This window comes from Diabrotica undecimpunctata, chromosome 3 (genome assembly GCF_040954645.1).
Source record: "Diabrotica undecimpunctata isolate CICGRU chromosome 3, icDiaUnde3, whole genome shotgun sequence".
NCBI classification, from domain to species: domain Eukaryota; kingdom Metazoa; phylum Arthropoda; class Insecta; order Coleoptera; family Chrysomelidae; genus Diabrotica; species Diabrotica undecimpunctata.
The window spans coordinates 136,810,097-136,830,935 of NC_092805.1; positions in this window are offsets into that span (position 1 = coordinate 136,810,097).

A 20,839-nucleotide genomic window follows, 5' to 3' on the forward strand; every position below is an offset into this window, starting at 1 on the left:
ATATATTATATTATTAAAAATACTCATTGCTCATCATTCAAACAAAAAACACATCATAACAATATATATATATATATATATATATATATATATATATATATATATATATATATATATATATATATATATATATATATATATGTATGTATATATATATATATTGTTATGATGTGTTTTTTTGTTTGAATGATGAGCAATGAGTATTTTTAATAATATAATATATAGGGTTTTTATCGCGGTTCTCAAAGAATTAGCTTGTAAGTACTTTTTTAAATTATCTTTATTATAACTATTATGAAACACACATATATATCTAACCTAGCCAATGTAAATTTAAAATAATCTATCTTTAAATTGATGTTCTTATAAAACTAATTAAATTCTATAGACAATGTTAAATTTAAACAAACTATCTTTAAAATTGAAATTGTTATAACACTAACTAAATTATATTAACAAAATTTTGTACCTTTCTTTCACTGAATGCCTAAATGAACTGTTTTCCACTATATATATTCTAATCACCACTGAATGTCTTCGTATTTCGGTTATCCTTGTTTTTGTGAAATTTCTTTTTCCAATTATCAGCTTCTACCAATTTAAGATATATTTTTCTTCACCAGCATTTATACACCACCAACCAAACCAGCAAACAGCATTTATATTTATTCTTCTTTTCAATATACCAATATCCAATTATTATAAATTGATTTATACTAATCTCCAACCATAATATAATTTAATTTCTTCCAATATACTTTTATAATCTTCAATAATTATTTGTGTATAATTATAAATGTGCATTAATTATATGCATAATTTTTAATCTTCATTTAACTCACTATATCAAACAATTCGACTATTTGTACCTGATTCACTGACTCCAACTAACTTTCATATTTCTTACTAAACTTTTCTGACTGACTTCTTGAAAATTCTGAACAATTTACTTCACTATTCACTAACTAAATGTGTCTATTAACTTTCATAATGAACTGGCCTGACTTCTGACTAAAAACTTCCAAAACTGCCATCTTGAATCCAAATCACGGGTATTTATATCCTTTTTTCTATTCCAGAACCATCTGGTAAGAGATCATGTTCCAATCGTTCTATTAACTTCTATATAGATGTTCTCGAAAAAATATCTGTTCGATCCACCGCCATAATCATTATATCGAGAATGTTCGACTGTAAACAATGGTCATCTCCGCTGATCCAGAGAATTCCATTCTTTTCTATTAATAATTTTGTTTACATTTAGGCTTTTCAGATCAGAATAAACATTCAAATTAGTAACTAACACTCTAATTTAATAAAATACACATTTCAAACAATATAACCCCACTTATATTCGTAAAATTCTTAAAATGACACTTAGAAATGGAGGGTATAGTGTGTTGCCTAGTCACATGGCTCACTTACAAATATCTACAAAATCATAACTACTAAAATACAACTTTTTACAATTATTATATGCTAATTTCTTAAAATGCCCTCACATAAATATTTTTTATAAAATTCTCTAGTATATAACTTATTTAAAACAACCAAATATCTAATATTATGTAGTATATAACTTATAAATTATTTTCTATAAACCCTAATCGTATCAATATATATATATATATATATATATATATATATATATATATATATATATATATATATATAATATACATATATATATATATATATATATATATATATATATATATATCCGTGAATTTTTAAATACAAACACTTTTTAATTCCTGTGTTTGCCGGTCTATTATAAATAAATCAAATAATTGCTTAAACGTTTCGGCCATTTGCCATTTTCAATAAGCATTTTAATTATATAAACCTTATACATAATACACTTTATATATTTATGTACATACTTTTTGATAGTTTACGATGGTTTACGAAGTGGGAATAGTGGGATCTGATTCTAAATACATATATCAGGTACTTCAAAATACAAGTGGTTCAGGGTCGTATCTTGAATATCTGCCAATGGTGCATTTAAAAAAACAACTCAATTCATTAAGTTATAATCTTTGATATTAGTCTTAATATTGATAGAATTTTGATCCATATTGGAATAATTTCCAATATGCATCTTTTGTTGCAGTTCTGTTCTTTTTCCAAAATCAATTCATTTTCAAAATCAAAACAATAGCTACTTTCTAGATCTGTTACTAAAGATGTCGGATGTTATTTATAAAATAAATTGTAAAGACTAAAATTTTACATATATTGGGCAAACACACCAATATCTGCATAGAAGGGTTGTTGCACACAAACTTAGTATACAAACATCAAATTAAACACTACAGACTTAACCAATCATTTACTTGGAAATTGGGCAATGGAAATTCAACAAAAAATAAACAAAGGATGGAATTTAAAATAGCATTGACCAAAATGAAAAATATACTTAGAAGCTGAGATTTATTTCTGTAAAGTCAGTCAATGTTTATTTTGTGGGATAGGGTTAGGTTATCTTTATCTCGAAAAGGAATGAAGAATTTGTACCTGTTTAGAATCGTTTGATCCTCTTCAGGCTTGCGTTGAATGTGTTGAGAGAGCAAAAAACAAAACAGTCCGAAAACCCGCTGGGGCGTTAGCGTTCTTCTTCTGGTGGAACATCTTGGAGGCTGTTGAGATGTAGTCACTATTCGAATCAGAGGTGAAAGGCTTGTCTGGATTGTGATATTCTTTCCAGAGAAAGTGTGTATGTTTTTTAAGCTAGATGCGATAGAGTCGGGTCTCTAGTTACTATTGTTTCTGTGTCATTTTCGAGCTTGTACTCGACCGCAAAACCAGTTTGCAGTCGAGCGTGCTCGCCAATAAAAGCCCTCAGCTTTCGAGAGACGACTTGTCGCATTTTGTCCAGTGTGAATGTGTGTGTGTGTGTGTGTGTGTGTGTGTGTGTGTGTGTGTGTGTGTGAACCCAACAGTGATAACCGCTACCATTTCGATGTTACTTGGCTCCATCAAATCACATAGATTTTTCCTGTCCGAACACAGATCCCGTGTTAAGTAGTAACGGGGGCTGCAGTCGGCCGGGGGTCCCGGTGATGAGGATGCTTCGGTAGCAGAAAGAGGACCCCTTTCACTGTTGGATTAGTGTGATTTGTGTGAATATGTTTAAGTGTTGAATGTGTGATTTAAAAATATTCAAATAAATAACAAAAAAAAAAGTGTTGAATGTGTGCGAGTCTGAGTCAGCAGAGGCTAAAACCGTGTTCTCTAGTGACCATTGTTCCTGCAAGCCGTTGCGATTGCGACCAACTTTAGAACTAGTGTATTGCACTATAATTCTGTTATTGGTCGCTTTCGCTAACGGCCAGGTCTCGTCGGAGTTTGATAGACGGTTCCAGCAATTGCTGGCTCAGGTAAGAAAATAGTTGCGGCTATTTTCTCAGGGATTGACAGGTATCGTTGAGTAGTGAGATTGGGAAACCGCAAAAAACCAATCTCCCCCTGTCCGGGGTATGGAAAAGGAATTGGAAGTTAAAGGTGGGTTCTATAAGCTATTGGAGTAGCTTCGAGGAGGTCAGCGTATTCCTCCGAAAGTTCGTCAATGCATGCCTGCATTAGAATGGACGGAACGTGAAGTTTTTTGCTTTTGGGCTTCCGGAATTTTACGTGAACACGGAAAAAACAGGAGCTTTTTAGGGTGTCTTGGGTGTTGGATGGGGGGCCGTTTATGGTTCTGAGACTAAAGTTCCTGTTAAGAGATTTTATTCTCTCGATGATTGAAGTCACATTTGCTGTATCATGGATTTCACGGATTTGTAAACCAAAATTCATCAATTTATATGTTTCGGTTTCTCCCATATGAAGTAGAATCATGGACAGTACGTAAGCGCAGCTTTCATATGAAAAAATTTAAGTTTTTAAAATAAGGCGTTAAGTGGTGTGAGTATTAGCCTTATAAAGAATTTTTCTTCTCAAGATTATTTTATTTCTCTAGATAAATTTATTGCAGTTTTACATATAAGAAGCGATAGACAAAATCTTGTTTTAAATTACTTTCATTATAGTATAGTCCACCGTCTTATTCTGACTGCTGACATAATCCAGAGGTGATGTATGTATAACATTTTTGAAAACGTACCGTTGCCCAGCAAGAGTTAGACTTAATAAATCATCATTTAGATTAGGACATAATCGACTTTGATGTTTCACAGAGTACCTTGAGATAATTTAACTCATAAATACTACTTAAAATTAGTTGGTAACCTTTTATAACTCTTAAGGGACACTTTCCAAATATTCCACGGATCACTTATTATTAAATAATATTAGACATATTAAATGATTGGTACAAGTAGCTTTCAGTAATGTTCAGGATGCCTCTCAATGTGTATCCCTCAAGAATATAGGAAGTGTAAACTAAGCTTAACGATGCTTATTCGCAACCGAACGCCTGCAAATATGGAAACTATGGTTGCTGAAACTCTTATCTAGGAAATAAGGTCCAATTATTGTTGTTCCTTAAATCAGAACTATTTGGAATTTCCAACTTTGCAATTTAGTTCGAGCGAGAACTGAATTAATTTAAACTTTCTTCGAATGACAAATGGTAATTTAGTTTATAAGGATTTAATACTTTTGAGTGCATTAACAAGAATTCGTACTTTTCTTTACAAAAATAAACATAAAAATTCAAGTGGGAAAGGAATAAAATTGTAGTAGTAAGTTTTAAAACTTAAATAGAAATCGAAATTTGTATGCCATATTATTCAACAAAATGGAGAGAGATAGATGACAGGTAATATATTGCGGAGCAGGAATACCTAGGAATATTCAAGAGAAAGAGACAGGTTCTATACAAAATGCAAAGTCGATCTTAAAAAACATTAGCACTGATTTTTTATAGGACGTGTATCATTCACTGTTAGGACGTCGGAAATAGCATACTTCTGGCAGATTAGCTGGACACACCTTTCTCCTGTTTTTGACTTATACTTTTTATTCTTTCTTTTCTTCTTCCCCTTTTTCTATATTCCCAATCCTTATGCCTTTTCAGGTTTTAGATATAGCTATTCAAAAGTTGCTCAAAATATTTTCGCTCTTGGAATAATCTACTTGGAATTTCCAGGTAGAAGCAGGTATTGACTATATGTGTTTTGACGCATACTGATTTTGGTACTTAATAAAAGCCATGACTTGTCTGTTTATATCAAAAGTATTCACTGAACACTCCAAAAACTGCTGTTGTTCATTTTAATTGGTTACCTTACAAAATTTGTAAAACATATTAATCTTTGTTTAATGTTCGAAATTTCATTTTGAACTTTTTCTTCTTTTCTGGTAATGTAGCAAATGGTATTTCCTTTTCTGGTTTAGAACTTTTCTCCATTCCTATTGGGAAAGTTAGTTTGACATCCTCAAATACTTTTTTGGCGTTCCTTTTTGGTCCTTTTCTGAATAGAGATCAAATCAAAAATTGAGGTGGCGAGGGCAATTGTTATCAAGATGATGCACATATCTAGAACAGGGACTTTTTCACTAAAAATTTTTTTCACTGAAAAAATTAGATTAAAGAGTTTCTGAAATTGTTTTCTTGTGGCATGTTTATAGTTAAGTTAAATATTGTATTTATATGGTATTAAACTATTTTGAATTATGAAATTATATCAATTGGCGCTTTGTGGCAGCCAACTTGACAGTTGATTTACTTGGCCTGGATCTTGTAGGCAAATAGCCATTTTTAGCTGAACTTCTAAGGGTGGTGTTGTAACCTCGGATTGATATTTAATTCTGATTTTTATGAGCTAATGTAGTTCATTGTCGATGGTGTGACTTTGATCTTATAGTAACCTGTTAATGTTGATATATTCCTATTGCTAACTTCGTCTTTCAATATTAGTAACCAGAGCCTTCTACATTAGGTTGATTAGTAGTTTGCTAAACATTTTTGTGCATCGTTCAATTGTACTCTGTACTCATTTCCTGATTTCCTGATTTTTATGAGATTTAAAACTTAGCATTGTTTTCCTGGTTGCTCGAGAACTTGTGCGTTTGTTTTCTGATCCTTTCATGGTATTTTCACAATACGACATTTTGAATGCTTCCAGGTTTTTAATGTTGGATTGTTTCAGTGTCCAGGCCTCAACCTGATACAAAAGGGTCGAAAAAATATAACATCGAAGCATTCTTATCCGGAGCTATATTGACATTGCGATTATAGAAAAGCTTTCTCATTATGTTTAAAGTTGACCGTGCAATTTGGATGCGGCATCTTATTTCTTTTGTCTGATCAGTATCTTCTGTGATCCATGCTTCAAGGTATTTGTACGAAGAAAGTTGTGTACTCTTTAAAAATTAATTTTTGATATGGCTATATTTTGAAATGCTTGATATAAAAACTGTTTAGAATCACTTATGCTCTTTAGTACTTAAATAAATAATGCACCATCTAAGCACTTCAAATTCTATGAGCTAAATTTATGGGTTCAAAGGAAGTTCAAAGCAATTATTTTAATCAAATATTTTAGTCATAAATAAAAGAATGTTTATTTAAAATAATTTAAAGTACTTAATAACATTAGTTGATTTCTTTGTATATCTCCAACAAGTTTTGTTTTTTAATCCAAATTGCAATAAAATGCCACTTTCATTTCATAACAAGTGCATATTTGGCTAATACAATCCTGGCAGATGTCAAAGTTGTCTCAAATTGTACCCAATAATTCTCGACATGTCTAAATAGGTCACAATTAAAAGAAGACTCTGGGAAGAACCTTATCAAAAATTATTCAATAAAATTTTCTTTAGGTTACGTTTTTAACTGAACAATACAATACCTACGATATTAAAAGATTTATATCTGACAAACACAAGGCGAGCTGTATCAAATCCAATAAACCTTGACCTAATCAAAACATTAAGTTTCTGGTTAAATCACAAAAATATTGTGCACCTGCCAAACCATGCTTTAAATTGTTCGGTGTCCAGGTCATGTTTCATGTTGGTGGAATAGCAGTTGTATTTCTTGAACGGCATTGTTGCCATAATTCAAACAGTATCTCCCTTACTCGAGAATTATTGTTCTATGAGTAATACAAACTTAAATTTTTTTATTTTAATTAAACACAATAATTCTAATTAAAATTACATGGATTTTGTTTTTCACATTTCGAAAAATTATATGACCTGTAAAATATTATTTTGTCAATTTTGTTAATTGAAAACATGCCGCAAGAAAGGTTCAAGAATAGAATAGTTTTGATTATAATTATTGATCGAATGATATAGGTATCAATAAAGATTAGAAGTTATCTTCCTTAATTTAAATTCAATATTTACATAATTTGAATTGACAGTAAAAATTAGGCAAACTACTAAAAAAGTCAGTTACGTTTTAAATCATCACTGGGGACAGTTTGTCTCAAGATGACAAGCGAAAATCATTCAACAGCTAAAGAAGAAGAATTTATCACAAGATCAAGTAAAGAGAAGAAAAAAATTTTGACAAAGATTGTATTTCTAGACGTGAGCAAGTGATTAGTGCATATTAAAAGATTCTTTTCGGTGAAAGTGGTTTGTGTATACAAAGAACAAATATTAGATTTTAATCAAAATATAGATTAAGACATTAGAAAGTTAATTTAAGTAGGATTAGAATTATTTCGTTTTCATAAGAATTTGACGAACAAAGTATGGTTAACAATGGATTGGAAAGTCGAAACGACGAACTGTCTGTTTTATTTTCGAAAGCCGGCAACAGAGAAAGTTTTAATTTATGAAAAGTGGTTTTGTTGATTGCTAAAGGGAAAAACCAAAATATAATTGGGATATCTCAGAGAAAGAAAAGAAATCAAACTTTGGGTTGTTTAAAAATGCTACACTGTGATTGGTTATGAAAGAAAAAGTTGGAAAGAGAATTTGTGGTTAGAAACTTATTTGAAAGTAGAGAACAGATCATATGTTCTTGTGCCATAAAACTAATACGATCAAAGTCGAGAGAGTTTATATATCGAAAAGTTTTACCGATTTTTACTTTTACTGTTGTACCTACTGTTGTACTTACAGAACAGCATCTGTAAGTACAACTAATTTATACTTGCATTGGAAAAACTCAGTATCCAGAGAGCAAATGAGTTTGTTTTGGTACGAGAGATCTATGTTAGGTTGTGGGGGCAGATCTACGGCAGGCGGTTAGAGAAAGAGTTCTACACGAGAATTCAGGGCGTGATTTTGAACAATCTTACACAGAAAAGCTTGGAAACGGAATTGTTAATAAATTTTTATTAGTTTGTTTAATTGTTTGTAAGTTCAAAAAGTTGGTATAGGAAATTAATTCAGGGGAATTAAATTGGGAATGTACAGTTTTTTTTTCAAATTTATTAAAGTAGGGCATAGCGATAGCCATGTTTGGTATTATTTTTTTATCTGTAATGAAAATTTTGCAAGGTATTTAATCAATATATTTGAATAATTTTTATTTAACATTTCTTTTATTTTCCTTTTACTCCTGTTGCATATTTTAACACTATTACAAGGTAAAGCTGTTATGTAAATCTGTAAGTAAAACATCATAGCTGTTGATGATAATGACAAGGTAAAGATATTTTAGAATTCAGAGAACACCTTCAGCTAACATTTAAACAAGTAAATTAAAATTTGGCGTCTGTAATTAAAAATTATATTAGATATATTAGAATAGAATACCAATTGAATCAACTAATGTTCTGTTTTTTTTTTTATAAATTCATAGAACTTGAATAAAATTAATAACTTAGTATTTTTTTTAAGCTCAAACTACAATATCATCATATACACTCACCTGCATGAAAACGGGGCCCTTTTAAAATAAAAACTTAAAATTTTAATTCTCCCTAAACTTTTGATAATAAACGAAACAAACTGTTTTAAGTAATTTCTAACAAAAATTCAACTTTTGAACTTTGAACTTTTGAACAAAGAACTGTTTTAATAGATGACAATTTAAAAATTAAGGAAAAAACGTAAGTAAATGCTGTAACAAAATTACGCTCAATTAATGAAAACTTAAATCATGTGTCAGGACAAATTGATTTTAATAATGAATGTATCCTCCACGTGCTCGAATTATTGCCTGAATTCTCCTTGGCATGCCTAAAATCAAATAAAAAATGTCCTGTTAAGGAATAAGTTCCCATTCCTCTAAAAGGGTTTTTTGTAACTGATTTAAGATTAAAGGGACAGGACTTCATATCCTTCGCCCAAGCATGTCCCAAACATGTTTGATTGGCTTTACGTCTGGACTCAATGCTGAACAAGCCATTGCAGGTATGTTTACTTTATTTAAAAACTGTTGAGTGATTCTCGCACTGGCTTGGCATTATCATACATCGGAACAAAGTCATTTTCAACAAAACCAGCACAAGGTACAACAAAATCTTGGAGAATGTCATCAATGTACCTGGCAGCTGTTATAGAGCCCCTCTAAGCGATGAACAATTCAGTACGTGCCTCTAGAGAAATTCCAGCCCACGCCATAATTGAGCTTTCTTGATAGCCTACCCTAGGACTGAAGGTGCATTCTGCAAAACGCTCATGTGGTTTTCGCCATACTCTCTCACGGTCATCCTTAGACCGCAAGGTAAACTTGGACTCGTCGGCAAATAAAACTTGCCTTCAGTTGTAGGCCTGTTGAAGGTGCCGACGAGTCCAAGTTTACCTTGCGGTCTCCGGATGACCGTGAGAGAGTATGGCGAAAACCACATGAGCGTTTTGCAGAATGTACCTTCAGTCCTAGGGTAGGCTATCAAGAAAGCTCTGAAGCGCTGAAGGTCTGTGACTGCTTAAATTTGCTTCTCCAAGCCTTCGTCTAAGTGTTTGTTCACTTACGTTAGTATTCCGGACGTAATGAAGTTGATTTCGGATTTGTACAGCCGTGGCACGACGATCTCGTAGACTTTGTAAAAGGATGACGCGATCATCACTGGCACTAGTTCTTACTTGGGGACCGGTTCCAGGTCGTAGCTCCAGTTGCCAAGAAACGGTTGCGTAACAATACGGTGCACAGTACTATTGTATATTTGATACTTTTGAGCATCATATTGCTCACTTCTTCCGTCTTGGAACGCAACTCAACTTCAAATTGTGTTTGACACATGATTCGACTTGATAGTTTACTCACTTCAACAAGAATAAAAGAGTAACAATAGAATACCAACAGCTACCTTTGCACTTTAAATGATAAAAATAGTGTATTCTTTATTTCTGTATTCTTATGCATTTTTTTTTCAGATAAGCACTTAATAATCTTAACTCTTACTTTTATTAACAATTACTTAAAAAAGTTTCTTTTGTTTGTGTTTACGTTATTAAAACAATAAAACTTTAAAGAGAATTAAAATTTTAAGTTTTTGTTTTAATATTTTAAATATGCAAGTGCTGCGTTTTTCGTGCCCGTGAGTAATGTATTCTGTACTTTTTATTGTCTTAAGTATTCTGTAAAAAGACTTTTAGCGCAAAAGAGTGGCAACACTGTATGAAAAACTAGGCCATACTTATCGACCACTTTCAAGCAATGCGGACCTAAAGGTCATACAATTTAGGCATTAATAAACTCATCTCATTGTAAACGATAATTGGTTATACAATTAAAAGATATAATTGAGTACGTTGGAGTAAACTAACAACGTTATAAAATTGAAATTGAGCTTTGCGTAGGTTACACTTTCACACACAATTTTAGGTTCATTCATAAATTCATATTACAAAAAATAAAATAATAAAGTAGTTAGTCTTTAATGTTCTTCAATCATTTAAAAGACCAGATAAGAGATATTGATATATTTTGGAAGATAAATAAGGAAAAAATTACCATTTATAACGCATATTAAATAGTAAGGTCAATCAGGGTAAATGTGGACAGGGGCAAATGAGGACATCGAAAATAAAATCGTTAATAAAAGCGCTATGTTGAGTTTGTCTTTGTATCTTCCTTCTATACTTAGGTGACATCTACCAGCAATCTACGAACTCACAATAAAAAGTTGTTTTTTAACGCACCTGACACTGAAACTTAACCTATAAAATATTTGGTGTATTGGTTTGGTCGGCTGTTACGGTAAGTACTGTTACCTTAAAAATATTTAAAATATTGAATATTTCTTATCACAGTTGGCTTTAATTGATTAAGTAGAAATTTTTTTAGTACTTGATTTAACTGCAAACCTTTGTCAGATGTTTATTTTGTATGTCCACAATTACCCCAAAATAATATGTACAAGAGGTAAATGAAGACAGAACTTTGGGGCAATTGCGAACGCGTCCCCAATTACCCCTAACTACTATTATACAGAGACTTGGTTTCTAGTTGATACTCATTTTTTCGTTACAGGTTAAAATAAATTGCAATATGGTAAGAAAATATATTAAAAAAGACCAGAGAAAACCTACACGGCAAAAAACGTAAAAGCTGCCGTAAACGACGTCAAAAACCACAACCGTTCTTAATGCTCTGCTGAAGAATATTATGAAGTTCCAAGAAGCGTTATATTTAACCTAATAAATGGAAGAATCGAATCTCTCGGCGCTAGTCGCCATATTGCCCTTCAAAAAGAAGTTGAGGGTCAACTAGAACAGCTAATTTTAGCGTGTGCCGACTTTGGTTATCCCATGGATAAAGAAGAATTATTATCTTTCGTTCAAAGTTATTGTCAAGATTCAAACATTTCCACTCCTTTCAAGCAAAATAAACCCGGTCAAGATTGGTATAAGATTTTATGAATCGACATCCTCGATTATCATTAAAGAAACCACAAAGTTTGCAAAATAAAAGGGCCCTGTCTTCTGATCCTTTATTACAACAAATTGTAAATGAAAATTTATTTGATCAAATGCCCGAGCTTTTCTTCAACTGTGACGAGTCTGGATTTTGTACGGATCGCTCCAAAATTAAGGATATTGGCCAAAAAAATAAAGCGCTTTATCAACGCATTCGTGGCACAGGTCGTGAAAAGATATCAATTAACTGTTACATTAGCGCTGATGGTTCTTATTTACCACCTCACATAATTTTTTAAGGAAGTCAGTCAGACCAAGATGGACTGGAAGTGGTTTAGATTTTCCGGGGACGACATATTCGGCAACTCCTAAAGGGTATATGGAAGAGCCAGAGCCAGTCTTCTTTAATTGGTTTGTTGGTCAGTTTATATCCCATGTGAAAAAAGTTAAAAGATCACTGCCAAATGTGGAGCCTACTAAAAAGCACTCTTAATGTTTGATGGACACAAAAGCCATATAAGTGCAAGACTTGTACAAGCTGCCCTAGAAAACCAAATAATTTTATTTCGACTTCCTAGCCATCTAACGCACAGACTGCAGCCTTCGATTTTTCTGTTTTTAGTCCTCTAAAAACAGGATGGAATAGAATATTACTCACAGAAATGAGAAAATGTTTGGGTGTTCTCAATAAGAACAAAATGTCGAAAAAAGATTTTTCTATTGCCATCAAAAACTTCTATTGCCATAAAATATTTAACTCTGGATATCGTCGTTCCGGGATTTGTTGGTACAGGTTCTTTGCCAGTGGACCAAAGTAAATTTCCAGAGGATGAGTATGACCAAGTTGCGTTAGCTAGGTACAATTCTACCATTTTTTCTAGCTTTCGAATTTATTTATATATTAAGTAAATTTACTAACCAATATAATCATTTTTAGATGCTTTAAGAAGAATTAAATAAATTCGAAAGTGAGACAAAACGTCTCAGAGTTTTCCTAAATTTCTAGGCCAAAACTATTGACTGCTATTCCACAACAAACTCAGTGAACCCTTGAAACCTGAAAGAGCTTAAACCAACATTTACTGCTGTTTTACAACCATGAAGCCATCGGTCAAAATTAAATGAACAATAGTGCTCTTTTTCTTGTGTTTTTTGTGTCTTTTTTCTCGTTTAGTTAGTAAGTTTTAATGTTAAGTTATCGTAGAGTTTTCATAACATCTAGAAAAAACCTACAAATTGTTTTTTGTAGGTATAATATAATAAAAGCGAAACGTATTCAAATAAATCAATGAAGTAGTTGACGACAACTATTGAATATATATATATATATATATATATATATATATATATATATATATATATATATATATATATATATATATATATATATATATATATATATATATATATATATATATATTGTGACGATTGGGGTTTATAGAAAATAATTTATAAGTTATATACTACATAATATTAGATATAAAAAAGTATTGATTATTTTAAGAAGTTATATACTAGAGAATTTAATAAAAATATATTTATGTGAGGGCATTTTTAATAAATTAGCATATAATAATTGTGAAAAGTTGTATTTTAGTAATTGTAATGTGGTAGATATGTTTGAGTGAGCCATGTGACTAGGCAACCAACTATACAAACTCTGTCTCCCAGTGACATTTTAGGAAAATTTTAGGAATATAAAGTGGGGTTATAATAATATATTGTTTGAAATGTGTATTTTATTAAATTAGAATGTTAAGTTACTAATTTAATTATATATTCTGATCTGAAAAGCCTAAATGTAAACAAAATTATTAATAGAAAAGAATGGAATTCTCTGGATCTCCGGAGATGGCCATGTTTGCGAAATGGTTTGTTCCAGAAAATTCAGACAAGTATTTAATAGAACTAAATAGAACATGATTTCTTACCAGATGGTTCTGGAATATCCAAAAAAGATATAAATACCCGTGATTTGGATTCAAGATGGCAGTTTTTAGTCAGAAGTCAAGCAGTTTATTATGAAAGTTAGTAGATTAGTTAGTGAAGTCAATTGTTCACAGTTTTAGTAAGTCAGTCAAGCAGTTTAATAAGAAATATGAAAGTTAGTTGGAGATAGTCCAATTGTTTAATATAGTGAGTTAAATGAAAATTAAAAATTATGCATATAATTTAATGCACATTTATAATTATACACAAATAATTATTGAAGATTAAAAAAAGTATATTGGAAGAAATTAAATTATATTATGGTTGGAGATTAGTATAAATCAACTTATAATAATTGGATATTGGTATATTGAAAAGAAGAATAAATATAAATGCTGTTTGCTGGTTTGGTTGGTGGTGTATAAATGCTGGTGAAGAAAACGATATCTTAAATTGGTAGAAGCTGATAATTGGAAAAAGTAATTTCACAAAAAACAAGGATAACTGAAGTACGAAGACATTCAGTGGTGATTAGAATCTATATAGTGGAAAACAGTTCATTTAGGCATTCAGTGAAAGAAAGGTACAAAAATTTGTTAATATAATTTAGTTAGTGTCATAACAATTTCAATTTTGAAGATAGTTTGTTTAAATTTTACATTGTCTATAGAATTTAATTAGTTTTATAAGAATATCAATTTAAAGATAGTTTATTTTAAATTTACATTGGCTAAGTTAGATATATATGTGTGTTTCATAATAGTTATAATAAAGATAATTTAAAAAAGTACTTACAAGCTAATTCTTTGAGAACCGCGATAAAAACCCTATATTATTAAAAATACTCATTGCTCATCATTCAAACAAAAAAACACATCATAACAATATATATATTCTACAAAAAAATATGCCTTATAACAAGACACAGCTAACATAATAATGTAAGAGTTTTAAAAGATGCGTTTATTGACATAGAAAACTTAAATATGCATTTGTATAATATGTCAATATGCAAATGCACAAACATACAAAGCGTAGCCATAATAAATATAAGTTCCTTTAAGAGATAAATAGGAATATGTACGCAGTTGAATAAACAGTTGTTGAGTCGTCGTTCGTGCTCAATAGAGATTTACCTTTCGAATGTAGAATAAACTCAACCACTTTACTTCTTCTACGCATTATTATAAAAAAAAGTAAAAGAAATTAAAAAAGAGGAACTTTTTGAAAAAAAAACGTAAACTATTGATTTAATTTAACAACAAACTAAGTATTTAGAGCAGCTGCAATGAAGGTCAAGATTGCTATACTGATCTACAACGACCAACGACCGCAGAGAAGATGGAGCCTGAAGAAGAACTTCACATATATTTGTATTATTTAATCCATAAACAGAAGAGCTGCAGGTAAAGACGGAATACGAAACGGATTACTGAAATATTCTGGAGCAGCAACGACAGAACAATTAATAGTTTTAATTAAAAATATTATAAAACACAATAAAATTACGGAAAAATGAAGAACTAACGAACTAATTCTACTATTCAAAAAAGGAGATAAATTAAAGCAACCAGAAAACTAATCATAAAAAGTGTCAACAAAGAAAGAAGATATAAAGTGGAAAACAAACAAGTAAAAATACTCTGTTACTCAGACAACGCAATGTTGATAACTCAAGTCTACAAGGTTAGTCCTTAGATTTAACATAAAACCTTCTTCTTCTTCTTCTTCTTCCTTCTTGTATGTAGGGTATAATCCCTGTTTCTCCTTTAATATTAGCCTCCTACATTATTTAAATTATCGCACCATCTTTTTCTTGGTCTACCAATTTCGTCCATTTCGTGACTTATCTCGTGCTATTCGTAATATCCTATCCTCTGCCACTCTACTAATGTGTTCGTTTCACTCCTGTTTCCGTTTTTTCACCCATCCATTTATGTCTTCTACATTGCATGCTCTTCTTATGCTTTCGCTTCTCTCCCTATCCAACAGGAATACGTTTGGAATTACGTCCAGCTATGGGGACATGGACAATCAAGTAAGAGAAAGATGAAATTAAGAATTTATAAAGCCAGTGTAAGACTAATAATGACATATTTGTGCATCAGAAATAAGACATAACTACAACACAAAGGCTACTGTAAACGGCATAGATGAGAGTACTGAGAAAAATTACAGAAAATACACTGAGAGATCGAAAGAGAAATGAAGGCATTAGAAGAAAATGTAACGTACAGTGTATAAATAAATGGACAAAAAATAGAAAAAAAGAATGGAATAAACCCTTAAGCAGAATGGAGGAGACGCGTCGTCAAAATAGCAAGAGATAAGTCACCAATCGACAGAAGAAGTATGGGACGACCGCGCAAAAGATGGAGTAACAACCTTCCATAGAGGTATTGAACTGCGTTTATTAGTCTAATTTATTAACTTTATTTATTATTAAAATGTTCGAACACTTAGTTTATTAAAGTCTTTATTTGTACAATATTACACTACTTTATCTTACACTATAATTATATAATTTATTTACATTTATTACAATTTATACTCCCGACAATACGCGTGTTACAGACTGACCAACATCATGAGAATTCCTCTATTTATATCAAACAGCCGTTAACCTGGAATCTCTCGAAGAGGACGGATGTTGACCTGTGCTGACCCTTCTCGAATGAAAGGGAACGCCAGAAGGGTTTCTAGCGGGTCGAAGAATAAATTAGAACACAAGTTAGAATAACAAAATGTTTACAGGTTAAATATGACTCATATTTATCGTAACAGTATCAATCATCCAATGAACAAGCAAAATTGCTTATAAAGAGAAAGGATATCGAAAAGAAATACAAACAGCAACAAATATATTTACAAACAATATTAATTAGAATTAGTAGAGAAGGTACGAGGGAATAAAATGTCATCCAAATTATTTGTTTTGGCGTTCACAGACATTTTTATGGTCTATACACTGGGACAACAAAGAAATCTGCACAATCGGAAAATATCTAAATTAACTTACGTTCTGATGATTTATATACATTAGCTGATGGTATAATATTGATAGTGTTATGTTTTTATTAATTCTAATTTATTGTTTTTATTTATTATTCAAGGTTCTACACTTAAAACACTTAAAAGTTTATTTAAAGTCTTTATTTGTACTAATTTATTTTACACTTAATAATTATATAATGTATCTACATTTATTATAATACGTGCGTTACATTTTAAAACGCGACGGGATGTTCAAAAACTAACTGTTCTCCTTACAACAAAATTCCTCTTTAAATACAAAATACAGTTATTCGAGAATTGTGGCGAAACCCCATCGACGAGCCCAGAAGGTCGCTCAGACTAGTTTTTATTCGGCCTGCCTGGAAATTTCGAATCGTGGGTGACTCATCACAATTCAGGTGAACAGGTCTTTCAACTGAGCGCCGAAACAACTAGAACAGAAAAGAATTAGTCATAATGTATTTACAGTTTTATAGGCCATGATATTTACACGCATATCAGATGTAGAAAACACATTCCTGAAAAAGGACTAAAATGAAGCTTAAGGACTAAAAATTATTATCAATGCAAAAGACATGTTGAAAATATTAACAAATGTATCTATCTCCAAGCATACTGATTTTAAGCTACTGTTCGCCATCTTCTGACTCGTAGCTTCGAGGCTCGTATCAGGTCTTGCTCGATGTCTTCTGCCTCCTGAGGTCCGTCGGTGTTCTTCTAGTACCTTATTCGATTATCAAACGTTGGCTATCGTATTGGCTATAATAATTTTGTTTGCGGCTGTTCGAAATATCTGCGAATATGTTATGGTGTATCCTTGGGATGTTGAAGCCGGGATTGTAGTCTTCCAAATCATCAATCATTTATGGCTTAACCGCATAGACTAACCTTTTTTACCCACATTGAACATAATCCACGCGAGTCAAAAATGCGAAATTATTCTCTAAGTATTTTCTTCAATAAATATCTGATTTATTGAAATTCTGATACTGTCTTGTGACATATTGCGACATCTTGTTGACACCACATCTCCCCATATCAAAGTGATTCAATTCAGGAACAAAAAAACATCGATCATGGCTTATAGTGGTTACCATGGACTGTAACGTTCTGGTCGGCATCTTTTACAATCAGCCCATAAAACATATCAAACAGTCAGTTTTTTTTTATTTATTTTGCTTCAACCCCTTAGGGTTATTAGCATAAGAAAAATACAAAAAGTGATAAAGACATACATAGGCATATACAAAATATTAATTACATAATAAGGTATACAATATATATTTTAATTATTGATGTATTGTGTTAAATTTTACTAAAAAAGTTTATAGATTTTAAGAATTCTATCAAGTCAGCTACCTATATAGATTCTCCTAGAAGTTTTTTTATTGTTTTTGGAATGTGGTGATATAGTCTTTCAACTGAGTATATTGGACAGTCAATCAAAATATGCTTCACTGTCACTTAACATTCACAAACAAAACACACTGGTTCCTCTTTTCTCTTTAACAAGTATTCATGTGTTGTAGAAGTATGTCCTAATCTGAGACGTGTTATTAGGACTTGATGTTATCGCTTTGAAGGCCAGAAGTTCCATGGAAGGACGTAATATTTTATTTCTATCAATTTAGTGGTGCTTCTGTTCTATTGGTTTAGTCAAACATCGTGCAATTTTGCTTTTAAATAAGGTTTTAAATCTAAATGCATCGTTAGATTTTCCACTGATGCGGCTGTACTGGTTACTGCGGACCTAGCTAGACTGTCTACTTTTCGTTACCATCTATTCCAACGTGTGACGGTATCCAGAGGAACTCTACTGTCAAATTGTTTTGTATATACGGTATAAACAGTCAGTTTTTCTAACTGCTTGATGTAAAAAATTAGCTTCATCGCGGAACAAAATTTTTGTGAAAATCGGTATCAATAGCAAAATAGTTTTTTATCAAATATACGCCGTGTTAGTTGGTCGTAACACTTGATTTCTCGCATGAGTTTGATTTTTAAGCCTGCAAAAGATTAACTCATTTGGATCATCCTCGATGCTAGGCTAACAGCAACAATAACTTGTTTCGACGGAACTCGAAAGAAGTTTACATCAGAAAAATGTTGCCCTTGCTGCATGTTTAAATATCGAAGGTGTATTCAATAATACCTCCAACGAGTCAATACATAGTGCACTGATGAGAAAGAAAATCAACAACACAACATACAAGTGGATTATTTAAATGTTTCAGATAATAATAATATTCACACGTAGTACGAAGGTGTCATAAACCTGAGGGCAACTTAAGGGTACCCCCAAGAGGAGTATATAATCGTTGACGATCTGATTCATGGGCTTAGCAGCCAAGGAATCTGTTTGAATCTGAAGAAGATAATAAAGGGGATAGTATCTTTAGAATGAAGATATTACTGTTCTTATGTACGTATGTATACATAAATACTTACTTTGCTTTCTTTGGAAAAGGCGTGCAAAATGGAATACTTGGGATTTAAAACAAATCTGTAACATTCAAGGTCATGAAATAAGGCAAATACCATTATTATAGTAGTAACTATTTATCAATTAAACAGAAATTTAAAAAAGCAAAAGTTTTCTTATTATATAAAAAAACTGAAAATAACGTAAATTACACCATTATGCTCGTCCCCCAGTATACGGTTAAATGGGGTTCGAAATTTAAACCAAGAAAAGGCCATTGATATAATTCGCATACAAGTACTGCTTTATTATCCTCATCTTCTACACCTGCACATAAATTGTGAGCCCATTTATGGCAACTAGAACAGCTTATCCATCCCTCTGTGGAACTTAAACCTGACTTCTGAATCTGACTACATTTCTTTATTTTTTTTTTTAATTTCGATTTTTACTCGTCTTTAATTTGGTTTGATCATCGGCTATCTTTCTTTTTGTGATTTCGCCTCCACAGCGTGCGTTTTTTCCTGTGCCAATTCCAGCTCCGTTTTGTAAGACTTTAAAATGGCAGTTTTGTCTCTTTTTTATACACGTTTCTGGGATTGATCTACTTTAGGCACTGCTACGATGGCTTTGGGACTTACGAACAAAACTAGAGTCACTTTCTTTGGAGGATACTGGTTGAGACTCGGACACCTGTCTAATGGACGACCCTAATTAAAGCTCGGGAGTTTTCCCCCTAATGGACTGTAGAATAGGATCTACTTGATTTTCACATCTACTATGGTCAATTTCTATATCAGTTATAGCTGATAGCAAAAAATCTGCTTCAGAAAAATGGCCATATCCACAGCATACACGGCGGTGGCTTTAATATCCAAGCCATTTGTCGCAGACAAATGCCATTTATCGCAGAGACCATTGTAGCTACGCTTAAATATGAGGCACTGAATAAGGACAAAATTTGCTGAAATGTACTCTTCCAGGATGTGTTCTAAGCCATTTCCTTACTTCGTCGATAGACTTTCCACCCGATTTTTTCTAGCATAATTAATTGCGTCTAGATTTTTCGTATGTGATAATTGACCATCTAGCAGAAGCAGAACCGGTGAATCCTTTGAAGCTCTAGAATACTTGGGAAACTTCTTAAACCATGAAAAAAACAATATCTAATAATAATAATAATAATAATAATAAATGTCTTTATTAACAACAGATTAAATTTTCTTTACAATGAAATATAATATCAGTAGGGCGAGATTCAGTTTGTGTACCACTGTGCAACAGCGGCACACAACTGCTCTTCCACCTAACCCCCCGAAAATAGGATAGATAGACTATATCTAAATAATGAAATTGTATTTACAATAAAACATAAAAATATTAAGTACATATTAAATTTATAAATTATAAACTATTTACTTTTTTTTAATTCTTAAATTTTTAAATTACTGTTCAGCTAACAACTGCTCATAAATTAATCTCTTGAACTTGACTCTAGACAGATTTTTAATATTGTAGGACAAACTGTTAATATTGCAAGCAATTGAATATGAAAATGAACGTTTAAAAAAGGATGTTGTATGTTTAGGTAAAGTGAGGGTATTCTTGTGTCTAAGATTAAGATTATGAACGTCCGTCCTATAAGTTATTCGATTGTAAAGGTATGGTGGAACTCTCTCTTGAATGATTTTATGGTAAAACATAAAGCATGGAGTTTCCGACGATTTTTCATATTTAGCCACTTGACTACAGTGA